Raw genomic sequence first — 26342 nt, 5'->3', positions numbered from 1 at the left:
ATTGCAGTGAAAGTTGTAGCAGTAAAGAATGAGGCCAGAGTTGAATGTAACAAAGTCCTTTTGTAGAACTTGAAAATACATACAGTAGCAGCAGGCTGTAGTGCAATTCTTCTCTGGCACCAACGATATTGATGCTGGTTGGTGACGATTCAGCACTTAGGTGATAGTGGTCTAGTGGTTGTTTGGTGATGATGATTTGGTGTCTTTAGCCGCATTCCCTCACTTCACAGCAGTCTCTGTAGAAGCTGAATATAGCAGTTCACTCTCCTGTCTTTATCCTCTCAAAGCTTTACTTAAGGTGATTTAGTAATGGTTCTCTCTGGAGAAATCTGTAACAGGTGTCGGAGCATTGCAGGCTGTGTCAACTCCCTCTGTAGTTACACAGGAACTCCCCCTCTTGGCTGGAAACACTACCACTCCTACCAAGAGGGGAGGAACAGGGTGGTTACCCCTGTTCCTGCCAACCTTTGCCATACCTTCTTTGCTGGTAGAAACAGCCAGGAAACAAACTGTGAAATACTGTACAATGCATGACAAAAACAATTTGAAGTACCCAGGTCTGGGGTACTACAGATCCTGCTTGATAGCTGCTGAAACAGGTAGCATAGAAAGACTTTTGGCTACAAACTTGCAGGCTTCTGAGGTGGGAGATGATTCCAACATGGCGCTTCGCCCAGCTTCTACTGCTCTTAGCACTAATCTTGCTTTTATTTCTTTATCTCCAGGTGGCAGAAAATATCCATCGGGCTTGTAATGGGAGGAAGGCTCTGATAAGGATGGATTTGAGAATGATGGACCGCCCGGAGCAAAGGACCACATCAATATTTAAACCTGAAGAAGGAGAATTATATCTCTGAAACGCTTTGTTTTTTGTAATAAAATGAATCCATCGATCGCACAACAATTGATGTGGTCCTTTACGCCTGGCGGTCCTAACTCTACTTATCTCCTTGGAAGTCTGGGCACCTGTTCTTGAAGTTCGTTTGACTGTGGCTGCATCCCATACAACTTTTGTGATCCTGATATGCATACATTAGAGTTGTGCCTAATCGAGCACAACCTATACAGGTGAGCATCCAATTTACGGGGGTCTGATGATACATAGCCCTGATGTACTCACCCTATCCTGACGTACTCACCCTATGGTGCGATGTTCATTTATGTTCTAACCCTAACAGATACTTCCTCCGTTTCTTATAAGGATGGAGTGATAATTGGGACTGGAAGAAGCATATAAAGGCAGCTTTACACGGATCGGTTCTCGGCTAGATAATTGCTAACAAGCATTCATAGGAACGCTAGTTAGTGACTAACTGGCCATATAAAGGTGCCACCAATTACCGGATAAACTTTAAAACACTTGCATTTTTCATGTGGACATCTAAATCGTCGTTTGCTGGCAGCAAATCATGCTGTCTAAACATCACTGCTGCCGGCAAACAATGATTATATATGGGGACGATCGATGGCATTAGCGATCGGTCCTTCCCATACTTTGGAGGAGATCACTGGATGTAAAACACTTCCTTCCTGACGATCGTCTGCTGAGTTGTCCCGTGTAAAGGGACCTTAAGGGCAATTAGTGTTAAATGTTATTCAAAGTAATTTAGAGCAAATGGTGGCCTGTAACGAGAAAACTTTTTAAATGTAACCAGGAAGATCAAAGGCAGGAAATCATAGGCCTGGATAACAGAGTGGATGAGCTAAAGAAAACTCAAGAAGCCCTGTTCACTCATCTATCTGACCAAAGGGCAGTTATTCAAAAACATGGCAGCCAAACTGCAGACCTTATTTATCATATCGATGGCATCAAAAAACGCAAGTGGAGGAATAACTTAAAGGGTCCAAAATGGGGTATTCTCATCTTGGACATTGCTATGATATGCCCCAATGTCTGAAAGGTGTGGGTCCTAGAACGAAGCCCGCAAAGCGCTAGAGGGCGCACCAAGCATGCACAGCCGCGCTCTATTCTTTCCTATGGGAACACAAAAAATAGCCGAGCACTGATTCAGCTATTTTCGTCAGCCCCATAGAAGTGAATGAAGCTGTAGCCACGCTTGCGTGGTGCACTCCCCATTAATTTCAGTGGGACTTCCGAAAATAGCCATGCGGCATTCTCCTATATGAATGAGTGGAGGGCAGGCTCGCATGTGCAGTGCGCCCTCAGGCACTTTGCGGGCTCTGTTCTAAGTATAGGTGTGGGTCTCAAAGGTGGGACCCAAGTCTATCAGACATTGGGGGCATATTCTAGCTATATGCTCCCAATGTCTGAGATGGGAGGTACCCCTTTAAGGTTGCAAGACTACTCGAACAGACATAGAGCAAATAGTCCAGATGATTTTTACAGGTCTGTTTGACCATCCTCCTGAACCTCTCATTGAGTTGGACTGCGTAAACAGAACCTTGAGTCCCAAATAATCTGATTCTGCTCAGCTGAGTAACATAATGTGTCAGGTTCACTACAAGCAAAAAGAAGAGGCACTGCATGCCCTGAGACACAAAGAAGATCCTCCAAAAAAAGAATCCTGGCAACCTGTTCATGCTAGATCCTCGGGCAAATTACCTAAACATCCATTAAGGAGGCGGAGGTATGCTACTAAACCTGAGACCTTTGACTTTCCATGTTTGTTACCTCAATTCTCACTAATATGAGCTGTGGTATTTGTAGCCCAGCTATATTGGATGCCCAAACACCACCTTACAAACTAACATTTTCCTATGAATTTGACATGGAAGTTTCAAGGTTCCATACTGTATATCACATTGGTAATTTGAGGATTATTGACTTTCCATTACTCCTGTTTTTCTGTTCATCTTCACCCAGTAGCAAGATCTTACAGGGAACCCATACCTACCTTTGTGGACTTCCATTTCTCTAAATGACTCCATAAGCTCCTGGGAGCTATCACCTATGTTCTATTTTTTTTTTTTTTTAACTTTACTTTTATTGTCTATGTTTGCTGTTTTTTTCTACAGGTTGTCATATTTCTGACCTCATTACTTTTGTGCTGAAGTCTCTCTGTATTAAGCTTAACAATGTTTTATTGATTAGCAGTAAATTCTCACTCATGGGATTTCAGTTATCATTCATCTGCTGACAACAGCTATAGTAGAATGAATTATCTGTTTGTCTCCAATTCACTTCTAGGTGTACTCTTTTTGTCCAATCACGCTCCAACTTTTGTTATGTTAGAAGCTCATGAGGCACCTGACATCTAAATAATAATCTGTTTAACATCACCCCCTTTATAGCTGACATTAAAAAAGGCATTCTTAAGTTCCATCCGAAGTCAAGAACATTATAAGCTTGACTCCGGATGCCCGATAATTCAGTGTCAGGCTGTTTTTATTTTGTGCGGTATATAGCTGGAGCTTTTCAGAAATGCTTAACCACAGGAAAGTGTAGCTTCTTAGAGGTCTTCCTGTAGGATCCATGCAACTTTTAGACTTCGTACCTGAGAATCCCCCTATCGGAGTATTCTACATTCTTCCCAAAAGACATAAACCAGGTAATCCAGTTAGAACAATCATCTCAGGTGGGAACTCTCACAAAAAATATACAGGTTGGATATAGGGCATCCACAAACCATTAGTGGGGAGCATAAGTTATCTACAGGACACCACAGACTTATTGAACAAACTGTCAACCAAAGGTCCCCTCTCTAAAGGCACAATCTTGGCCACCATGGATGTGGAGTCCTTTTATTCGAATATCCCACACAATGATGGATAACTGACTCCTGAGTATACCTGGAGGCTAATGGGATTGTCTCAGAGTCTGTAACTGCAACTCACCAAATTCTTCCTCAACCACAACCATTTCTCTTTTGGTAGACAGATCTACTGTATTTGCAATGCACTGGGACCGCCATGGGCAGTAAAATGGCACCGCAATATGCCAATCTTTTTATGGCAAAACTGGAAAGTGACTTCTTGTTATCCTACCCCAAAAATACCCTTGGCCTACTTCCATTTCATTGATGACATCCTAATAATCTGGACTGAGTCTGAACATGAACTGATAAAATTTCATGAACGATTGAACAAATTCCATACTACCATAAACCTGACCCTCAACTATTCACATACAGTAATCAGCTTTCTGGACACCACCATAAAACTTCAAAACAGCTTAATACAGACATCCCTGTATTGAAAACCTATTGATCGGCCTACGTACCTCAAATGGAACAGCTTCCCATCCCCAAAATATTAAAAAGTCTATCATCTATAGTCAGGCCATCAGATATAACCGAATCTGTTCCAGCCCATAAAACAGGGATGAGCATTTAAAACATCTGAAAAAGACATTTTTACACCAGGGTTATCATCCTATTTCAATTAAAGATTAGATCACAAGAGCCACCAGGATCCCCCAAAATCAACTTCTCCAATACAAGAAAAAGAAAGAGAACCAGCAAATACCTCTGGTTGTGACCTACAATCCACAACTAGAGGTACTGAGGAAAACTACAAAAATTACACCATGTGCTACATAAGGAAGACCGGCTAAAAACAATTTTCCCAGATCCCCCCTTACTAGCTTACTGACAACCTTCAAATCTGAGGAATAGTCTGATCAGAAGTTCATGGGCATGTACCACACAAAAAGGAACCCATCCCTGTAATATCAGAAGATGCAAAACCTGTTCCCACATAATGACAACATATAAAATCCAGATCCCCAACCACACAGCAGGCCTATAAGATCCCTGGGACATTCACATGTTCTATATCTAATGTTGTGTATCTGATTATCGGCACTATATGTCCTGTTGGGGGCCTCTATGTTGGTGAAACAGGACAGAAACTTAAAGCAAGGATGAGAATTAAAGAGAAGAAGCTACACTTTCCTGTGACTAAGCATTTCTCTAGCCTGGGACACAATGAATGAGCGAAGCAAGCTTCAGACGCTTCATCCAAAGTCGCTTCATCAAAAATTCTGAATAATACTGTACGGACATCCGTCTCTGTAAAGTATTAGAATGTATTGGCTCCGATGAGCCGAAGTTAGCTATTCATGAAGCCGCGTGTGACTTTGTTGAATAACTTCAGTAGTTAATCTTTAAAGTGTAAAGCCACTTTAAAACTTGAAACCGAACTCTGCTTCGGTTCCGAGGTACTAGTCTGAACCGAAGCAGAGTTCGGTATCAAGCTTAAAAGTGTTTTTCTACTTTAAAAATCAATTACTGAAGTTAGGCTACTTTCACACTAGCGTTATGGCTTTCCGTTTGTGATATCCATTCAGGGCTCTCAAAAGTGGTCCAAAATGGATCAGTTTTGCCCTAATGCATTCTGAATGGAAAAGGATCCACTCAGAATGCATCAGTTTGCCTCCATTCAGTCACCATTCCGCTCTAGAGGCAGACACCAAAACGCTGCCTACAGCGTTTTGCTGTCCGCCTGACGAAGCGGAGCTAAACGGATCTGTCCTGGCACACAATGTAAGTTAATCGGGACGTATCAGTTTTCTCTGACACAATCTGGCACAATAGAAAACGGATCCATCCCCTGTTGACTTTCAATGGTGTTCAAGACGGATCCGTTATGGCTATAGAAGCAACTTGCAACTTCGTGAATAAATAACTCAAGATCTTTGATATTCTGCTGTTTTTCAAATGTCCATTCATTATACCATGTCTCTGTTCTTATTGTATATATACAGTCAGGTCCATAAATATTGGGACATCGACACAATTCTAACATTTTTGGCTCTATATACCACCACAATGGATTTGAAATGAAACAAACAAGATGTGCTTTAACTGCAGACTGTCAGCTTTAATTTGAAGGTATTTACATCCTTGTCAGGTGAACGGTGTAGGAATTACAACAGTTTGCATATGTGCCTCCCACTTGTTAAGGAACCAAAAGTAATGGGACAGAATAATAATCATAAATCGAACTTTCACTTTTTAATACTTGGTTGCAAATCCTTTCCAGTCAATTACAGCCTGAAGTCTGGAACACATAGACATCACCAGACGCTGGGTTTCATCCCTGGTGATGCTCTGCCAGGCCTCTACTGCAACTGTCTTCAGTTTCTGCTTGTTCATGGGGCATTTTCCCTTCAGTTTTGTCTTCAGCAAGTGAAATGCATGCTCAATCGGATTCAGGTCAGGTGATTGACTTGGCCATTGCATAACATTCCACTTCTTTCCCTTTGGTGGCTTTTGAAGTATGCTTTGGGTCATTGTCCATCTGCACTGTGAAGCGCCGACCAATGAGTTCTCAAGCATTTGGCTGAATATGAGCAGATAATATTGCCCGAAACATTTTAGAATTCATCCTGCTGCTTTTGTCAGCAGTCACATCATTAATAAATACAAGAGAACCAGTTCCATTGGCAGCCATACATGCCCACGCCATGACACTACCACCACCATGCTTCACTGATGAGGTGGTATGCTTAGGATCATGAGCAGTTCCTTTCCTTCTACATACTCTTCTCTTCCCATCACTCTGGTACAAGTTGATCTTGGTCTCATCTGTCCATAGAATGTTGTTCCAGAACTGTGAAGGCTTTTTTAGATGTCGTTTGGCAAACTCTAATCTGGCCTTCCTGTTTTTGAGGCTCACCAATGGTTTACATCTTGTGGTGAACCATCTGTATTCACTCTGGTGAAGTCTTCTCTTGATTGTTGACTTTTACACACATACACCTACCTCCTGGAGAGTGTTCTTGATCTGGCCAACTGTTGAGAAGGGTGTTTTATTCATCAGGAAAATAATTCTTCGGTCATCCACCACAGTTGTTTTCTGTGGTCTTCCGGGTCTTTTGGTGTTACTGAGCTCACCGATGCGTTCCATCTGTTTAAGAATGTTCCAAACCGTTGTTTTGGCCATGCCTAATGTTTTTGCTATCTCTCTGATGGGTTTGTTTTGTTTTTTCAGCCTAATGATGACTTGTTTCACTGATAGTGACAGCTCTTTGGATCTCATCTTGAGAGTTGACAGCAACAGATTCCAAATGCAAATAGCACACTTGAAATGAAATCTGAACCTTTTATCTGCTCATTGTAATTGGGGTAATGAGGGAATAACACACACCTGGCCATGGAACAGCTGAGAAGCCAATTGTCCCATTACTTTTGGTCCCTTAACAAGTGGGAGGCACATATGCAAACTGTTGTAATTCCTACACCGTTCACCTGATTCGGATGTAAATACCCTCAAATTAAAGCTGACAGTCTGCAGGTAAAGCACATCTTGTTCATTTCATTTCAAATCCATTGTGGTGGTGTATAGAGCCAAAAATTTTACAATTGTGTCACTGTCCCAATATTTATGTACCTGACTGTATATTACTGTCTTTTCATACATTCTTGTAGTATCCCTAATGAAGGGACTGGTGATGTCTCAAAAACTCGCTATGTAACATCATTACTTCTATTTCTATTAGCCATTAAAAGGTATCAAACCTCCAATACTCTTATTTTGTTTCTCTTAATGAGAACACTAAATAAATAAACATTTCTGCCGCACTGAAAGTTCCCAAGAGCACAGTGGCCTCCATAATTCTTAAATGGAATAAGTTTAGAACAACCAGGACTCTACTTTTAGAACAACCAGGACAACCTGTAGCTGGCTGACCCACCACATGAAGTTTTCGGGAGAAAAGGGCCTTGGTAAGAGAGGTGACCAATAACCCAATGGCCACTCTGGCTAACTTCCAAAGATCCTGTGTGCAGATGGAAGAGACTTCTAGAAAGTCACTGTATTACTGACAAAGCTTCAGAGAATTTGCAGAAAATCCCCAAACCCAGGTGTACAAACCTCTGACATCATATTGAAGAAGACTGAAGGTGCTTCAGTCTGAATACTTATGTCAATGCAAGATTTAATTTTTTGTTTTTCAATAAATTAGCAAAGATTTTGAACATTGGTGGAGCTATACTATGACTGCCATTACAAACGCCAATTTTAGCATAAAGTCAGTCAGAGCAGAATGTCCGAAATTTATTAAGCAGCACAGACCTCTTAATAAATTTGTCGCAGTCCATTTGCCAGACTTTCATATCTACACCAGCTATGAGCTGGCATAGGTTTAACTATTATTTACGCCAGTTTCTAGCATAAAGATAGTAAATCCAGCGGGCCTAGGGAGGCCATGCCCATTTTTCAAAAATTCGACTCGCCAGTTCGCTGAATTGTTTTGGAAAAATTTGGTTCGATCCAAATAAATTTGCAGTGAATTACATTAAAAAACAGCTATTTCCTGGCTTTACAGAGCCTTTATATTGGTGTAGAACACTGTGCCTTGCAGTAATACACATAGGGAGTCTGCTTTGGTAGTGAAATAATACTGTGAGTCCGTATGACATGCAGATGACAGGCGTCGCTCTTAGAATCACTGCAAACTTCACTTATTTGGGCAGTTACAGGACCAAAACTGACCACATAACTCAAGAATGAACTCAGCCTTACAGGTCGATGTTAGCGCCAAGAAGAAGTGCACTCCTTTTACACTGTCGTCAGCTGATTCCACATAGATGTCTACAGAACCTGTTCTATTAAACACTTATACAAGTAGAGCCCCCGACATAGTGGAGAGAGTGTCAGCAGTAAGTGTGTTTGGACGTCACAGATTATTTTGCCCTTCCTCTGATCCGTCAGAACAATAGCCCACAAAAAACTAATCCTGTCTGTGGAGCATCCGCCTTCACTCGGTCAGCATTTGGTCAATAATCCATCAGTATTGCTAATGACAAAAAAACAGGAGTGGATCAAAAACAGAGATGACACGTGAACTTAATATTTGCAAGTCTTATGTGTTTTGTACCCACTCCTGCTTTTGGCTACCAAATCGCAAGCCAATTCTGATGGGACCATACAGGCCTTACAGCTGCTACACAGACAGGAACCGTTGCGTGTCTGATTTTACCTTCCTTCTGACAGATCAGAGGAAGGGTCAAATAAATGATGATGTCAGCCAAGCCAAAAATACTAAATAGTGGCTCAGCAATGAAGTAGGGAGGGTGGGAACAGCATGAGAAGTCTACAGTGGCCCTATGATATTGTGGTGAGGTAAAAGCAGCACGAGGAGACCACAGAGTGGCCCAATCACAGAGTCTGGAGGTGGCGGCAGCATCAGGAGGCCACAGAGTGGCAAGGTGGGTTGCAATACCAGTACCCGCTGAAGATGGTGGGTGAAAGAAGGAGCACTTGGCATCAGATGTGTGGCCTCAGGCAGGTGGCAGCATCAGAATAGTAGCTGAGGCAGGTAGCCAGAAGAAACCAGTCTCTTTTGTCAATGTGTTGGTGTGGCACCATGGATGATCTAGTCAGGAACTGGTGGGAGTCTGTAGGTGGCGGCAGCATCAGGAGGCCGCAGAGTGGCACAATGACAGAGTGTGTAGGTGGCAGCAGCATGAGAAGACCACAGAGTGGCAAGGTGACATACTGGTGAGGTGAAAGCAGCATAAAGAGACCACAGAGTGGCCCAATCACAGAGTCTGGAGGTGGCGGCAGCATCAGGAGGCCACAGAGTGCCAAGGTGGCAGAGTGTGAAGGTGGGTTGCAATACCAGTACCCGCTGAAGATGGTGGGTGAAAGAAGGAGCACTTGGCATCAGATGTGTGGCCTCAGGCAGGTGGCAGCATCAGAATAGTAGCTGAGGCAGCTAGCCAGAAGAAACCAGTCTCTTTTGTCAATGTGTTGGTGTGGCACCATGGATGATCTAGTCAGGAATTGGTGGGTGGAAAGCCTGGCTGATCCACGCCTGATTCATCTTGACAAAGGTCAGTCTCTCCACATGTAACTATGGCCCCTGCCACACTCAACACCCGCTCAGATGCCACACTACTGGCCGGGCAGGACAGCTTTTCCAGGGCAAACTCGGCCAGTTGCGACCACAAATCCAGTTTGGCTGTCCAATAGTCCAGCGGATCTTCAAGGTCAGCTGGCAGGGTGCACTCCAAATATGCCACCACCTGCTGGTTCAGGTTCTGCTCTACGTCTAGATGCTGGTGAGTAGTTTCTTCACTATAGGCGGTAAAGAAAGTTGCTCATCAGCGACTGTAGACTCAGGATGCTGCTGATGGAGCTGGTACTGCTCTTGCCACCCCACCCTCCCCAGCAGCTATAGCAGTGGAACGTGAGCGCAGAGGGCCCCCCCGGTCAGACCTGCGAGAGAATGGACGATGGCGCAGATAGGCAGCAGCCAACTGACTACATAGGATGTCTCTATGGTAGTTTAGTTTGTCCTCCCTCTCAGTGGGTGTAAAAAAGGCCCCCATTTTGGACCGATAGCGAGGGTCCAACAAGGTAGAGAGCCAGAAGTCATCCCTCTGCCGAATGGTGACAATTCGGCTGTCACTACCCAAGCAAGTGAGCATGCAGTGGGCCATTTGCGCAAGTGACTCGGAGGGCTGCCTCCATCTCCACTGCATACTGCCACGGCGTGTCTGGGTCCTCCGCCTCATCTTCAACATCGCCCTGTAGCTCCTCTGGATGCTCCCGCTCCTCCTCTCCTGTCACCTGCGTAGCAAAACCACTTATTTCGCTACACATTGCTTGTGCTTCAATGTCCTCCTCCAGTTCAGCCACCACAGGGCTCATGTGGCCGTGAGATCTAGGCACCACATCTCCAGTCCCCTAACCAGCCAGATGTAGCAGCATCTGCTCCAGGACATGATGCAGTGGAATGACGTCATTCATCCCGTAGTCCTGGTGACTGACAAATAACGTGGCATCCTCAAAGGGCATGAGCAAACGGCAGGTGTCACGCATGAGCTGCCACTGGTGGACATCGAAGTTACACAGGGGAGTACTCCTGTCTGCTTGGATCATCAGGAAATCGTTGATGACCTTTCTCCTTTCTTTAGTCGTACAGTCGGTCCAACATATGGAGGCTGCAATTCCAACAGGTGGAATCGTCGGATATCAGCCTATGTTGGGGGATGCCGTTCTGCCGCTGCAGCTCAAGGAGGCTGTGCTTTGCAGTGTACGGCTGAAGAGCATGCAAAGTTTCCTGGCCATTTTTAGTATGTCTTATAGATGGGTGGAAGACTTCAGGAACCGCTTGACAACCAAATTGATCACGTGGGCCATGCAGGGCACATGGCTCAGCCCTCCTTGACGCAGTGCAGACACCATGTTCTTCACTTCGGTCACCATGGTTCCGATTTTCAGTTGTCGTGGAGAAAGCCAGGAGTCGATTTCTTGCTGAAGGACATGGAGCAGTTCCTCCCCTGTGTGACTCTGTGCGCTCAGGCAAACGAGGTGCAGAACAGCGTGACACCGCCATGCCCTGCACATGTAGTATGCTGGAGGATCATTGTGCATTGTCCCTGCAGTGGAGGCTGAGGACACGGTGGAGGATGAGGAGGCAGAGGCGGACATTGTCCCTGGACCAACCGCTTGGCAACGTGGAGGTGGAGTCACCTGGCCAAGTTGCTGGTGTAGCTATGCAGGAACCACATTCACCCAGTGGGCCATAAAGGACATGTATCATCCCTGACCATAATTACAGCCCCACACGTCGGCTTTGCCATGCACTTTGGCAGACACCGACAGGCTCAAGGACTGGCTCACCTTTTGTTCTACATGTGTGTGCATGGCTGGTACTGCCTTTTTGGCAAAGAAATGATGGCTTGGGACTCTCCACCTCGGCTCGGTACAAGCCATTAGTTCTCTGAAAGGTGCAGAATCCACCACTTGGAAAGGAAGGGAGTGCAGCACCAGCAACTTGGACAGGAGCATATTCAGCTTCTGCGCCGTTGGATGAGTGCACACATACTGTTGTCTCTTGGCAATTGCTTCGGTGATCGATTGCTGATGGAATGCGTGACGAGGAGGAGCATCAGGACGGCAGAGTATGGGAAGGACAGACAGCTCCCTTCAGCTGAGGTGGTGGAGCCTTGATTGCCAGAAACCGGGTGCATGCCAGTGGGTGATGCAGTGGTTGCTGCGACAGGCTGGGCCACCACATCGGAGCCACGGTTGTCCCAGGCCACTTTATGGCAATGCTGCATATATTGACGCAGGGCCATAGTGCCAACATTGGCACCCTGGCCACGCTTAACCCTCTGCCCACAGATTCTACATACAGCCACGTTCACCACCTCCGGCGGCTTAAAAAAAATCTGCCACACCGCGGAGTAGGTGATTTTACCCCCAACACTATGCACTGACTGACTGCTACCGTCACTGCCTCCTTGAGCCCCTGTACAGCTTCTTCCCGGGCAGGTAGGCTCCCGCGGTGGTCTACCCCGGACGCATTTGGCTCCCGACCTCCCACTGCTGCCACCCTGCTGACTCCCGGCCATGCTAGCGACTTGCTGGCTCAGCCGCTGGCTCACGGGCAAGCTGACACCCTCTTCTCCCCATGATGATGAAGCCCCTTCGTCACCCGGCTCCCAAGTGCGATCAGCTACATCATCATCGAGTAGTGTCTACATGTCACTGATGTCCTCCTCAACCATCTCTGGGTCAGGAGCCTGACCGCTCTCAGATCCCACGCCACTCTCCTCATCACTACTTGCCCGCCTAGCGGAGGAAGCAGCGAATGTCTCCTCCACATCTTGGCTGCGCAGTAGCTGCTGACTGTCCTCTAGTAGCTCTTCCTCGCTGAAAAGTGGAGAGGAGCCTACAGCATATAATACTTCTCGCAGTGAGGAAACAGAAAAGGTCAGAGGCAAGTTGAGCACAGGTGAGGGCACAGGGCCTGCTCCCGGGCCATGCCAACTAAGGGTTGTGTCTGACGAACCCACTGACTCTTGGCTGGAGGTGTCTGATGTAAGTTGCGACGAAGTTGAAGATCGAGTCAACCATTCAAGAACTGCTGGGTTGCTGGTCATGACACGACCGCTAGCTGTCATTGGGAGCTCAACCCTCTCGAAGTATCCCCTGCTGCCACGGCCCCTTACTCTGCTGCGACCTCTGCCTGCGCCAGAAACATTTAGGCCTCTGCCACTCCCCTGTGCAGGGCCTTGAACTTCTCTGCCTGACATACTGTTCGATCAAATGACCAAATGTTAAATCAAATATTTTTTATTTTGCCACTAATACACAGCAAACAGGGCTTTAGAATATATCACTGCACCGCTGAACGACAATTAGGCCCTAATTTTTTTCAATTTTTACAGAAAAAGCTTTTCAACAGATAAGTACAACCTTAAACGGCAAATATATTTGTATTTCGCCAGTAATACACGTCAAACTGGGCTGTAAAATATCTCACTGCACCGCTGAACGACAATTAGGCCCTAATTTTGTTTCCATTTTTACACATAAGGCTTTTCAACAGATAAGTACAACTATGAACGGTGAATATATTTGTATTTTGCCACTAATACACAGCAAAGTGGGCTGTAAAATATCTCACTGTGTAGCTGGACAGCTAGGACCTGTCCTAGGTTGCTAGTATAGCTTATATGTGTACAGCTAGACCTGCCAATAACCTTAATACAGTTCCTATGTTTATGTGTTAAAGACAAAAGCAGAGTTATTTACTGTGACATCATGCTTTGGATGTCATATAATTGTTATATTTTGTGTTCACAGAAGTAGAAAAAGATAATATGCATTTAAGATTCATTTTGTAATGTAAGGTAAGCTCAGTGACACAGCAGAAACAACAGAAAGCATAGTGTTAATCTGTTGTTGCTGGGCAGAAGTCTAGACCAATCACAACCAGCTTCTCACACAGCAAGAGTTTTCACCAATCACAGCCAGCCTCACACACAGCCTGTCTGGGAATTCCCCTAGCAGGAGCTGCTAGAATCATTATTCACTAGAAACAGGAGCTGAAGAGACATTCACTCCACTGAGAGCTGTGTTTTTATGGGAACAAGATGCCAAAATAGTTCCACCAAATTCAATTGCAAATACAAATTGCAAGCTACAAATTGCAAGCATTCAGATCATACTCAACCAATCTGCAAATAGTCACTGCTAACTGCATACTCCAAGTGAACAGTTAGACCTAAGTTATACCTCTCAGAGAGATCATAAAGTGCTTAAATAACTTAAAGTGAGAGTACAGATACTCAAGAAAGAAATATATCTACCATTTTATATTGAATGACAAGATTGAACAGTTGAGCCACCATCTTATGCATACCGCCATTTTGTGATATCTTTTCAACACGTGTTATGTACATGGACTATCTGCTGCGGAGGCGGCAGTGTTATATGAAGAAAAGTTAATAAAGAAGTTATTTCAAGCATTTGAAATAATGCACTTTCCATAGAACGGCGCTAGAGGAATTACAGAGTAATAGACAGTCTGGTTAGACTAAAAGTCATACTAAAATTCTTCTAATGTCACAGCGCAAAAGGCACTTTATAGTGCTGCGCCTGCCACAGTGGACCTATTGCCCTCAGAGGGCGAAGCGATAGCGCTCCTCAACTTGCACAGTAAAGAGCGCATTAGAGCAGCGGAGCGCCAGCATATACCGCTGCGCAGCAACTGTTCCCTGAGTGAGCAAGCAAAGACATCTCTCATCTGAGCTTCCATAAAGGCCATAGATTGTGCGCATTAGTCAAACTGCAACAGACTCTTAAAGTGGCAGAACGGCAAAGGCAAGATAGTCAGAGAAAGAGTGCCAAGCCTCCTGCGATCCCTAGAGAGAGAAAGAGATGCATGGTGGGAGGCCAAAGTCCAGAGCTAGAGTGCCTACACCGCTATCCACGGAGATACCACGTACTGCAGCCAGCTAGTTTCCCGCCACTAGGCCCAAAGCCTGCAGCAGCGTATCCAAGCCAGCGCATCGCAAGTCATCACAAAGCATCGCAAGTCTGCACAGAGCATTGCAAGTCAGCGCAGAGCATCGCATCACATCAAGAAAAGACAAGTTTCCTTTAAGACAGACATTTGTTCCAGCAACCTTCATATCACAGTATCCTGCTCTTCAGAATAAGGTCAGAGATTTCCTTTATTACTTATCTTTGCATATAGGCTTTGGCATAAAGAGACATTTTTGTGTTCAGATAAAGACTTTAAAGTAAAATAAAGTTTGTATTACACCTTTGCATTTAAAGTAAAAGTCATTTGTTGCCTGCATTTATCGCTGTTACATTTAAAGTGAAAGTCATTTAATTTTGCATTTGTCAATATTGCATTTAAAGTGAAAGGACTCTTAATATTTGTATTAATTGTTATAGAATTTAAAGTAAAATGTCTGAGCCTAGTATTACCATACCACTGTTAGAGGATGCAAAGATAGATAGAGTAGAAGTTGAAGAGCAAGGGAACCTGTCTGAGGTAGAAGATTCTTTTGCAGCATTAGTCTTGCCTCAAACAAATATAGCACAAGCAGATGAACTAAGACGTTCATCACGTGCCAGAAAACCGACCCCAAAGATGCTGGAAAATTTGGAGCAAGAAGCAGCATTAAAAGTAAAAAAGTTCGCCAGAATGTATGAGAAGTGGAAATCATACATTAAAGACATTAGTAGAAAGCTAAAGCAAGAAAGTATAAAAAGGAACTTGAGTGATATGGTAGAGACGGTAGAAGATTCTGAATCAGAGCTTATGGCAGCATATGTCAACCTGCGGTCACTTTCGACACCTTCCCAGGATATTGTAAGGAACATGGACACATGTACTGCGGTCACTAAAGATTTAGTAAAGCTCATGAGAGGACTATTATCTGCAGCAAACTATGATGAAGTTAAAGCAAGAAGTAGAATGAACTAGCTTTTTATGAGAGACTATGCTAGGTCCTTAGGGGGAACCACAATCTCAAGTGTGACTTCTTTCGCTAGCAAAAGTGCCACCCACATATCAGAGTCCTCAAATACTTCAGCCAAAAGAAAGGAATTAGCTGAACAACTTGCTGTCAAGAAATCAGAAATTGAGATGGAAGCTGTGATCGAGGCGCAGCGTCAACTGATGGCTGAAAAGCAAGCTGAAAAAGATGCACAACGCCATCAGATGGAAGCTGAAATGGATGCACAATGCCATCAGATGGAAGCTGAAATGGAGGCACAGCGCCATCAAATGGAAGCTGAATTGAAAAGTCTGGAAAGGCAGAAAGAAGTTAATATCATAGAAGCCAGATTCAGAGTACATGAGGAGGATATGAGTCAGAGTAGTCATAGGATCAAATCTGTACTAAGTGAAGAAAAAGACTCCTACTTTCCTTCATATGCCCAGGAGAATTGAAGGAAATCTCCAGCATGTAGTGAAGAAATAAGTTGCTGCTCATAAAAACAAAGAGAGGCCTAGTCAAGTGTTGGTAAATTCACACACCTTTTTCCTATCTATCTCTACCGGAAAAGATGAAGAAAAGGACTCGCCTAATTCAGAACTAAGTGAGAAAATAGAACCGGATGATTCTATTCATAGATGCCACGGCAATGCTCAGGAGAATGTTACAACCATGGTCCCAGCAAGACTACAGAAAACAGTCCTAGCTAGACTTCCCATTCCGGAATCTACTGTATTTTCAGGGGACGTAAACTTGCCTTCAAGTGGAAGGCAAGTTTTGAAATGATCATTGAGCATCATTGCTTCAGTCCAGTTAACAAGTTATTCTACCTTCAGAGATATGTTGGTGGAGAAGCCAAGGAACTTCTATAGAAACTTCTATTGAACTTCTATAGAAAAGACGAAGAGGCCTACAAATTTGAATGCAAGATATGGTCATCCTGTCTTAGTACAAAGAGCCTTTAGAGAGAAACTGAATAACTGGCCTAAAATAGGTCCTAAAAAACACTTCAGACTCTAAAAATATGGTGACTTCCTGCAAGCATGCAGCAATGTCATCCCACATGTTTAAGGACTGGAAGTACTAAAGGACTATCTAGAAACCACAGGATGCTAACTAAGCTACCTGAAGAAGTGGCTTCTAGGTGGAATCGCTATGTGACTAAACAGTTAGATCTAGGTAAGAACTTCCCAAGTTTTAAAGAGTTCTCTGAGTTTGTCAATGAGGAAGCACAGATAGCATTTAATCCAGTAAAAACATTTTACGTCTTAAAATCCTTAGAAGAAAGGCCTGTGAGAGATATAAGACGTGCAAGAGCAACTAGCTTTGCAACCAACACATCAGCTAAAGGTCCAGATACCCATGAGAGCAAGTCCAAAGTCACTACTGGGATCAGTAGAGAGACAGAACCGACAAATCTTAAGACTATGAGGCTATAGAAGATGGCGGCTCACCTAGGAGATCCGTATGGGAAGGTGCTCTCCTCAAGGGTTACCCAAAAAACAAGAAATAAAAATGTAGAAGTGGAGGGGCACTCAAATATCAGGGAGTCTAGGGTAGCAGGTATATACAGTATTGTTTATTGAACACCCATATAATAAAAAATGATAAAAATGACATATAATAAAATTCACATATAAAAGAGATGTCTAAAATATGGCTGACATTGATAGGTAAATATGTCACCTCCAATATGCTGGCTGTAGCACAAAAAGTATCTGAATGTCACCTAAATAGGAGACAATAATCTGGTCGACATATAATGTTTTCGAATGTCCCATATAGGTGAGCAGAGGCGTACCACTGCAGCGATAAGTAAGATGGATAAGTATGAAATCAGTCGCTATCAAATGGACCAACTGGGTGACCATATGCTAGATCACCATATAGTCAGTTAGCACTTCCCTTTGAACACCGTAATTCAAGAGTCTTATCACCGAATGGTATGTCGTATGTCTTCTATCTTGCGTGTACCTGCTACCGGCGTCCCATGTAGTCTCGCGGTACCAACGTGGCGTCCCACGTGACTTGCGGCGGTGACTCGTGATAGACAGTCCATGTGATCAGGAAGTTGTATGTAGTGGGATGTGCGCCTGTCAGTCTTGCATCTTCCAGTGGGAATTTCTATGCGGTGTATTCCTGTGGTTTTAAATTGATAATCGATGGCCGTATTGTACCATTAAAGGCCGCTGATGGCATAGACCTTAATCATTAGTTGCTTGCTACTCCGTCCAAATATACCATACGCGTTTCGGGGTACCTCTCCTTCTTCAGTGGCGGTGTTTAGCAAGCAGGAAATGCAGTATTTAAATACTCCATTTTGGACATGGAATGATGGAAAAATAATCCATCTGAAATTGTGGCACGAAGTAGTGGCAGTGGAATAGAAAACGCATGTGTTTTTTGTGCATTTTTGTTCAAAATAGTAACAGACTGGATGTGCAATGTAAGCAATCAAATTCTTAGTAATAAAAACATAGAAAACAACATATAATAAAAACCCATAAAGTAAGAAACGCATGTGCGTTTTTAGTGCGTTTTTTATATACAATTGCAGCCAACTAGATGTACACTGCTCAAAAAAATAAAGGGAACACTTAAACAACACAATGTAACTCCAAGTCAATCACACTTCTGAGAAATCAAACTGTCCACTAAGGAAGCAACACTGAGTGACAATCAATTTCACATGCTGTTGTGCAAATGGGATAGACAACAGGTGGAAATTATAGGCAATTAGCAAGACACCCCCAATAAAGGAGTGGTTCTGCAGGTGGTAACCACAGACCATTTCTCAGTTCCTATGCTTCCTGGCTGATGTTTTGGTCACTTTTGAATGCTGGCGGTGCTTTCACTCTAGTGGTAGCATGAGACGGAGTCTACAACCCACACAAGTGGCTCAGGTAGTGCAGCTTATCCAGGATGGCACATCAATGCGAGCTGTGGCAAGAAGGTTTGCTGTGTCTGTCAGCGTAGTGTCCAGAGCATGGAGGCGCTACCAGGAGACAGGCCAGTACATCAGGAGACGTGGAGGAGGCCGTAGGAGGGCAACAACCCAGCAGCAGGACCGCTACCTCCGCCTATGTGCAAGGAGGAACAGGAGGAGCACTGCCAGAGCCCTGTAAAATGACCTCCAGCAGGCCACAAATGTGCATGTGTCTGCTCAAATGGTCAGAAACAGACTCCATGAGGGTGATATGAGGGCCCGACGTCCACAGGTGGGGGTTGTGCTTACAGCCCAACACCGTGCAGGACGTTTGGCATTTGACAGAGAACACCAAGATCGGAAAATTCGCCACTGGCGCCCTGTGCTCTTCACAGATGAAAGCAGGTTCACACTGAGCACATGTGACAGATGTGACAGAGTCTGGAGACGCCGTGGAGAACGTTTTGCTGCCTGCAACATCCTGCAGCATGACCGGTTTGGCATTGGGTCAGTAATGGTGTGGGGTGGCATTTCTTTGGAGGGCCGCACAGCCCTCCATGTGCTCGCCAGAGGTAGCCTGACTGCCATTAGGTACCGAGATGAGATCCTCAGACCCCTTGTGAGACCATATGCTGGTGCGGTTGGCCCTGGGTTCCTCCTAATGCAAGACAATGCTAGACCTCATGTGGCTGGAGTGTGTCAGCAGTTCCTGCAAGACGAAGGCATTGATGCTATGGACTGGCCCATTCCCCAGACCTGAATCCAATTGAGCACATCTGGGACATCATGTCTCGCTCTATCCACCAACGTCACGTTGCACCACAGATTGTCCAGGAGTTGGCAGATGCTTTAGTCCAGGTCTGGGAGGAGATCCCTCAAGAGTCCGTCCGCCACCTCATCAGGAGCATGCACAGGCGTTGTAGGGAGGTCATACAGGCACGTGGAGGCCACACACACTACTGAGCCTCATTTTGACTTGTTTTAAGGACATTACATCAAAGTTGGATCAGCCTGTAGTGTGTTTTTCCACTTTAATTTTGAGCGTGACTCCAAATCCAGACCTCCATGGGTTGAAAAATTTGATTTCCATTTCTTTATTTTTGTGTGATTTTGTTGTCAGCACATTCAACTATGTAAAGAACAAAGTATTTCAGAAGAATATTTAATTAACTCAGATCTAGGATGTGTTATTTTTGTGTTCCCTTTATTTTTTTGAGCAGTGTATAATATAAGCAATCAAGGTTGACACTTAATAAGCATATGAACCTGCACAATAGGAACATATATTGCAATATGCTTGTCAAAAGGTCTATTCTATTATTCTTAAAGGTGGAAATGTTGGGAAGGGAAGGGCAGTCTGATAGGGAGGGGGGATCCAAATGCTGATAAACAGCCAGACTTGGATCCCACATCCCCACCAGACATCCCCCCAAAATTATAAAAATCTATTTAAGGCTATCAGATTCAAAGATCCGGCGGGATTCCTGTCTGGACATATTCATGATGTTATTTCCCTCCCCTCCATGATCTCCTAACCTTCTCAATGGCCACGAAGGTGAGGGTGGAGGGATCACAATCATAAATGTCTTTATAGTGTTTAGACAGAGAATGAAGTTCATATCCCTTACGAATGTTAGGGCCAGGTTCCCTCACTCTTTCTTTTAGGGTTCTCTTTGTTCGGCCTAGATATTGTTTATGACAACCACATTCCAATAAATAAATGACATCCTTTGAATCACAGGTTAATGTTTCCTGAATGTCAAAAAGGAAAGTGTTCTGTGTCGATACCACTCTTGTGGTTCTCTTGGCAAAAGAGGTAGCTTTGCAATTGAGGCATCTGCCACACCTAAAGAAACCCTTCATTTTAAGCCAGTCAGAACCTGTACTCATATCAATGGTTGTCCTAACGGTTGGTGCTACTTTGGAAGCAAGGTTAGCCGCTTTAGTATATGTAATTTGGGGAGTTGTTGTCAATAGCGGTCCTATGATCTTATCATCCTGTAAGAAGTGCCAATGGCGTTTGATAATTGTCTCAACCCGTCGATATTGAGAGTGGAATGGTAATACTATACGTATAGTCTTGTCTAATGGCGTCAATTTACTCGGTCCGAAGAAATCTACCCTATTCATATCCCGAACCTTATGTAAAGCATCTTCTATGGTTGTAGTAGGATATTCTCTGTCTTCGAATAATTGGCTGAGTTTCTGGGCCTCTTCCTCAAATTGTTCATTAATTGTGCAGTTTCGTTTAAGTCTCCTGAATTGGCTTACGGGTATATTCTTAAGCCACCTAGGTAAGTGGCTATTTGAAAAGCGTATGTAGCTATTTTGTGCTACTTCTTTGGTATGTGTGCTACATATTACCCGTGGTGCTTCTATTGTAATGTTAAGATCTAAGAACGCAACCCCCCCTGCATACAATGTAGGGGTAAATTGCAAATTCCTAGTATTTTGATTTATGTCAGCCAAAAAATAATCTAGATCCTCTCTACTGTCCTGCCAAATAAAAATAATGTCATTAATATACTGGCGCCAGAGCACCAAACTCGTCCCCAGCCAAGGACGGATGACCTCATCCTCCCAATGAGCCAAAAATAAATTGGCATAGCTGAGAGCAAATGTGGTGCCCATGGCCGTACCGGTTAGCTGTAGGTAAAATTGATTCTCAAACATAAAATATTTGTGGGACAGTATATATCTTACTGTCTCCACTAGGAACTGTATTTGTTCCACCTTTAATTCTCCCTTTTTGGTTAGATGGTCCTCCAGGGCTAACAAACCCTTATTATGCATTATGCCTATTATTGTACAGGGTGGGCCATTTATATGGATACACCTTAATAAAATGGGAATGGTTGGTGATATTAACTTCCTGTTTGTGGCACATTAGTATATGTGAGGGGGGAAACTTTTCAAGATGGGTGGTGACCATGGCGGCCATTTTGAAGTCAGCCATTTTGAATCCAACTTTTGTTTTTTCAATAGGAAGACACATGTGACACATCAAAATTATTGGGAATTTCACAAGAAAAACAATGGTGTGCTTGGTTTTAACGTAACTTTATTCTTTCATGAGTTATTTACAAGTTTCTCTTTGTTTATAGCCATTGATATGTCGCCGAGGTTAACACGTGAGGAGCGGATAGAAATTGTGTTGATGTCTGGTGAACGCAGTAATCGGGTCATTGCAGCAGATGTCAATGCAAGACACCCTACGAGACCACCCATCTCCCATGCTACAGTTAGCAAACTGCTTGCTAAGTTTCGTGAAACTGGTTCAGTGTTGGATTTACAAAATGTTGGTCAATTGGTCACATATACTAATGTGCCACAAACAGGAAGTTAATATCACCAACCATTCCCATTTTATTAAGGTGTATCCATATAAATGGCCCACCCTGTATATAGAGAACTGACATCTAAAGTTCCTATGATGTACTGCTCTTCCCATTGCATCTGTTCTAATACCTTGACTATTTCAGTCGTGTCTTTGATATAAGATGGGGTCTCCTTGACCAGCGGTTGTAGCCATTGGTCAATATATTTTGACAGATTGGAGGAAATGCTATCTATACCTGAGACGATCGGTCTCCCTGGTGGAGATTTTAGATTCTTGTGTATCTTCGGGACGCAGTAGAAGGCTGGTATTCTTCTCTGGGTTCCCAAGATAAATCTAGTCTCTCTTTTTCAACCAAGAAACCTTCTTTTAACCGTCTATTACATAGTATTGTCGTGTATTGTGTTGTTGAATTGTTGATTGTGATCTATCTGACTGGAATGGTGTCTGTTCGTGGTGTAATTTATGTGTTTGTTTTCGTTTTCCACGTGTCGATTCCTCAAATTGTAATCGTGTTGTTGGGTGTACATGTGCTGTGCTCGATTCCTTACATATCTCGGTGTGCTGGGTGGTGTCGGTGCCGTCTTATCCTCACTTTGTGCAATGATGGCACTGTTTAGGGGAGGGGGGATCTGTGGATGGCACTGATTAGAGGGGGATCTGTGGATGGCACTGTTTAGGGGGGGATCTGTGGATGGCACTGTTTAGGGGGATCTGTGGATGGCACTGTTTAGGGGGGAGATCTGTGGATGGCACTGTTTAGGGGAGGGGGATCTGTGGATGGCACTGTTTAGGGGGGATCTGTGGATGGCACTGTTTAGGGGGGATCTGTGGATGGCACTGTTTAGAGGGGAGATCTGTGGATGGCACTGTTTAGGGGAGGGGGATCTGTGGATGGCACTGTTTAGGGGAGGGGGATCTGTGGATGGCACTGTTTAGGGGGGATCTGTGGATGGCACTGTTTAGGGGGGGATCTGTGGATGGCACTGTTTAGGGGGGATCTGTGGATGGCACTGTTTAGGGGGGGATCTGTGGATGGCACTGTTTAGGGGGGATCTGTGGATGGCACTGTTTAGGGGGGATCTGTGGATGGCACTGTTTAGGGGGGATCTGTGGATGGCACTGTTTAGGGGAGGGGGGATCTGTGGATGGCACTGTAGGTGGATCTGTGGATGGCACTGCCATCCACAGATCCCCCTACAGTGCCATCCACAGATCTCCCTCCCCGACGCTCACAGCAGTATATTTATAAACTAATCAGTAACTACTTTAACTTTAATCATTGCTCATTGCTGATCTCTTTACTTGGATTATAATTTATTTGGATATGGGATATCTTACTTTGTCTTAGCTCCGGTAATAGCAGGCAGTGCGGGGGGCGGCGCTCACTCACTGACGTCACGCGCCTGCGCCGCCTAGTGGGAGGATCAGGCGCATGACGTCAGTGAGTGAGCGCCGCCCCCCGCACTGCCTGCTATTACCGGAGCTAAGACAAAGTAAGATATCCCATATCCAAATAAATTATAATCCAAGTAAAGAGCTCAGCAATGAGCAATGATTAAAGTTAAAATAGTTACTGATTAGTTTATAAATATACTGCTGTGAGCGGCGTGGCCCTGTATATTCTAACCCCCAGGCAAGCGTCCCTGTCACCATGGGAACGCCTGGGGGTTAGAATATACCATCGGATTTGAGTTTTTACGATCTCACTGAGCTCGTAAAACTCAGATCCGATGGTATATTCTAACCCCCAGGCAAGCGTCCCCGTCACCATGGGAATGCCTGGGGGTTAGAATATACCATCGGATCTTCTGAGTTACTCAGCCGCAAAACAAGCACCGGCTCTGCTTGGCCCCGGGCCAGCTCGGGGCCCCAAGCAATTGCTTGTTTTGCCTGTCTGTTAGCGACGGGCCTGGACCCACAATAGGGAGCCTCAGGCGACCCCCCGGAAAGGGCCGATCGACCCCCAAAGGGGTCGCGACCCCTAGGTTGAGAACCGCTGATCTATCAGGTCTGTTGCTGGAGTTTTACTCAGCATCAGGCCTTTAGGGATTAAACCCTTCTGTAGATATTGATTAAGGGCCGTGATTAATATTGATTAAGGGCCTTCCAGCATTCTGAAACTATCATCCCTTGTTCTCATAACGTTTGTCAACGTCTCTTCAGACGTGTCAAATGTGGAGGATTGCAGTTTTTTAAGTTTGCTATCCATATGCTCCCAAATATCCATAATGAAATCCCAGGGAGCACTGCCAAGTGGGTAAATAAAAGAATCTGAGGCTATAGAAGATGGCGCCTAGGGTAGCAGGTATATACAGTATTGTTTGTTGAACACCCATAGAATCAAAAATTATAAAAATGACATATAATAAAATTCACATATAAAAGAGACATCTAAAATATGTCTGACATTGATAGGTAAATATGTCTCCTCCAACAGGGCCGATCCTAGGGTCACAGGCGCCTGGGTGCAGAAATATTTCTGGCGCCCCCACATGGGCGTGGTTATCTTACTAACTCCTCCCCTTTACAATGTTTCTATGGCAACAACTTCAGCCCCCAACTTCAGCCCCACCAATTTGCTTTGACAATAACTTAGTCAACGGCTTTGACAAGTCAAAATAAATGTCATGTGCCAGTAGCCAGAGCCCCCCCATATCATGTGCCAGTAGCCAGAGCCCCCCCCCCCCTTATCATGTGCCAGTAGCCAGAGCCCCCCCCCATATCATGTGCCAGTAGCCAGAGTGCCCCCCCTTATCATGTGCCAGTAGCCAGAGCCCCCCCCATATCATGTGCCAGTAGCCAGATCCCCCCCATTATCATGTGCCAGTAGCCAGAGTGCCCCCATATCATGTGCCAGTAGCCAGAGTGCCCCCATATCATGTGCCAGTAGCCCCCCATATCATGTGCCAGTAGCCCCCCTTATCATGTGCCAGCCCAGTAGCCCCCCTTATCATGTGCCAGCCCAGTAGTCCCCCCTTATCATGTGCCAGCCCAGTAGTCCCCCCTTATCATGTGCCAGCCCAGTAGTCCCCCCTTATCATGTGCCAGCCCAGTAGCCCCCCTTATCATGTGCTCATGTGCCAGCCCAGTAGTCCCCCCTTATGTGCCAGCCCAGTAGCCCCCCTTATCATGTGCCAGCCCAGTATTGTACCTATATAAAAAAAAAAATAATAATAATACACTTATACTTACCTCCAGCAATGCGATGCGATGCAGGCCGCCTCTTCCGTCTGTGTCCCTCGCTATACGGCTCAGGCGACGCGATGACGTCATCGCGCCGCCTGCACCGGCCTCTGATAGGCTGCCAGCACTAAGCCGGCAGCCTATCAGAGGAACAGGAGGGGACACACCTCTCCCTCCTCTGCCGCAGCACAGGCATCTGTATTGCCGTCCTGAGGACGGCAATACAGAATGATGACTATGGAGATGAGCGCTTCCGCAATGGAGGCGCTCATCTCCTGCTCTGCCCTGCCGCCGGCCGCGGCCGCCCCCACTTGTCACCAGGGCCGCGGCCTTGCGGCACTCAGGCTTGCCGGCCCACCGGGAAATTTCCCGCTATCCCGGCAGGCCAGTCCGGCCCTGCGCTCGGCGCCTTTCGGGTGACAGCGCTGGGGTGCGGGGCACCCACTGCACCCCGTGTAGGATCGGCCCTGTCCTCCAATATGCTGGCTGTAGCACCAAAAGTATCTGAATGTCACCTAAATAGGAGACAATAAACTGGTCGACATATAATGTATTCGAGTGTCCCATATAGGTGAGCAGAGGCGTACCACTGCAGCGATAAGTAAGATGGATAAGTATGAAATCAGTCCATATCATATGAACACCGTAATTCAAGAGTCTTACCACCGGATGGTATGTCGGATGTCTTCTGTCTTGCGTGTACCTGCTACCGGCGTCCTGTGTAGTCTCGCGGTACCAACGTGGCGTCCCACGTGACTTGCGGCGGTGACTCGTGATAGACAGTCCACGTGATCAGGAAGTTGTATGTAGTGGGATGTGCGCCTGTCAATCTCCAGTCTGTTACTATTTTGAACAAAAATGCACCAAAAACGCATATGCGTTTTCTATTCCACTGCCACTACTTCGTGCCACAATTTCAGATGGATTATTTTTCCATCATTCCATGTCCAAAATAAAGTATTTAAATACTGCATTTCCTGCTTGCTAAACACCACCACTGAAGAAGGGGAGGTACCCCGAAACGCGTATGGTATATTTGGACGGAGTAGCAAGCAACTAATGATTATGGTCTATGCCATCAGCGGCCTTTAATGGTACAATATGGCCATCGATTATCAATTTAGGATCACAGGAATACACTGCATAGAAATTCCCACTGGAAGATGCGAGATTGACAGGCGCACATCCCACTACATACAACTTCCTGATCACGTGGACTGTATCACGAGTTACCGCT

The 26342-nt window shown here is 45.0% G+C and overlaps 1 long non-coding RNA gene across 1 annotated transcript; it reads right to left on the bottom strand.

The window, feature by feature from the left end:
- Positions 1–1727: 1727 nt before the first annotated feature.
- LOC121008882 lies at positions 1728–12190 on the bottom strand. The gene is made up of 3 exons (XR_005780632.1): positions 12051–12190; positions 5481–5483; positions 1728–1740 (listed from the first exon to the last, which is right to left on the bottom strand). It is a non-coding gene; the product is annotated as an uncharacterized LOC121008882 (long non-coding RNA).
- Between the last annotated feature and the right edge of the window lie 14152 nt (positions 12191–26342).

This window comes from Bufo bufo, chromosome 7 (genome assembly GCF_905171765.1).
Source record: "Bufo bufo chromosome 7, aBufBuf1.1, whole genome shotgun sequence".
Taxonomy (NCBI): Eukaryota; Metazoa; Chordata; class Amphibia; order Anura; family Bufonidae; genus Bufo; species Bufo bufo.
The sequence above is the reverse complement of the archived record's forward strand: the minus strand, read 5'-3'. Positions and strand labels throughout refer to the sequence as shown.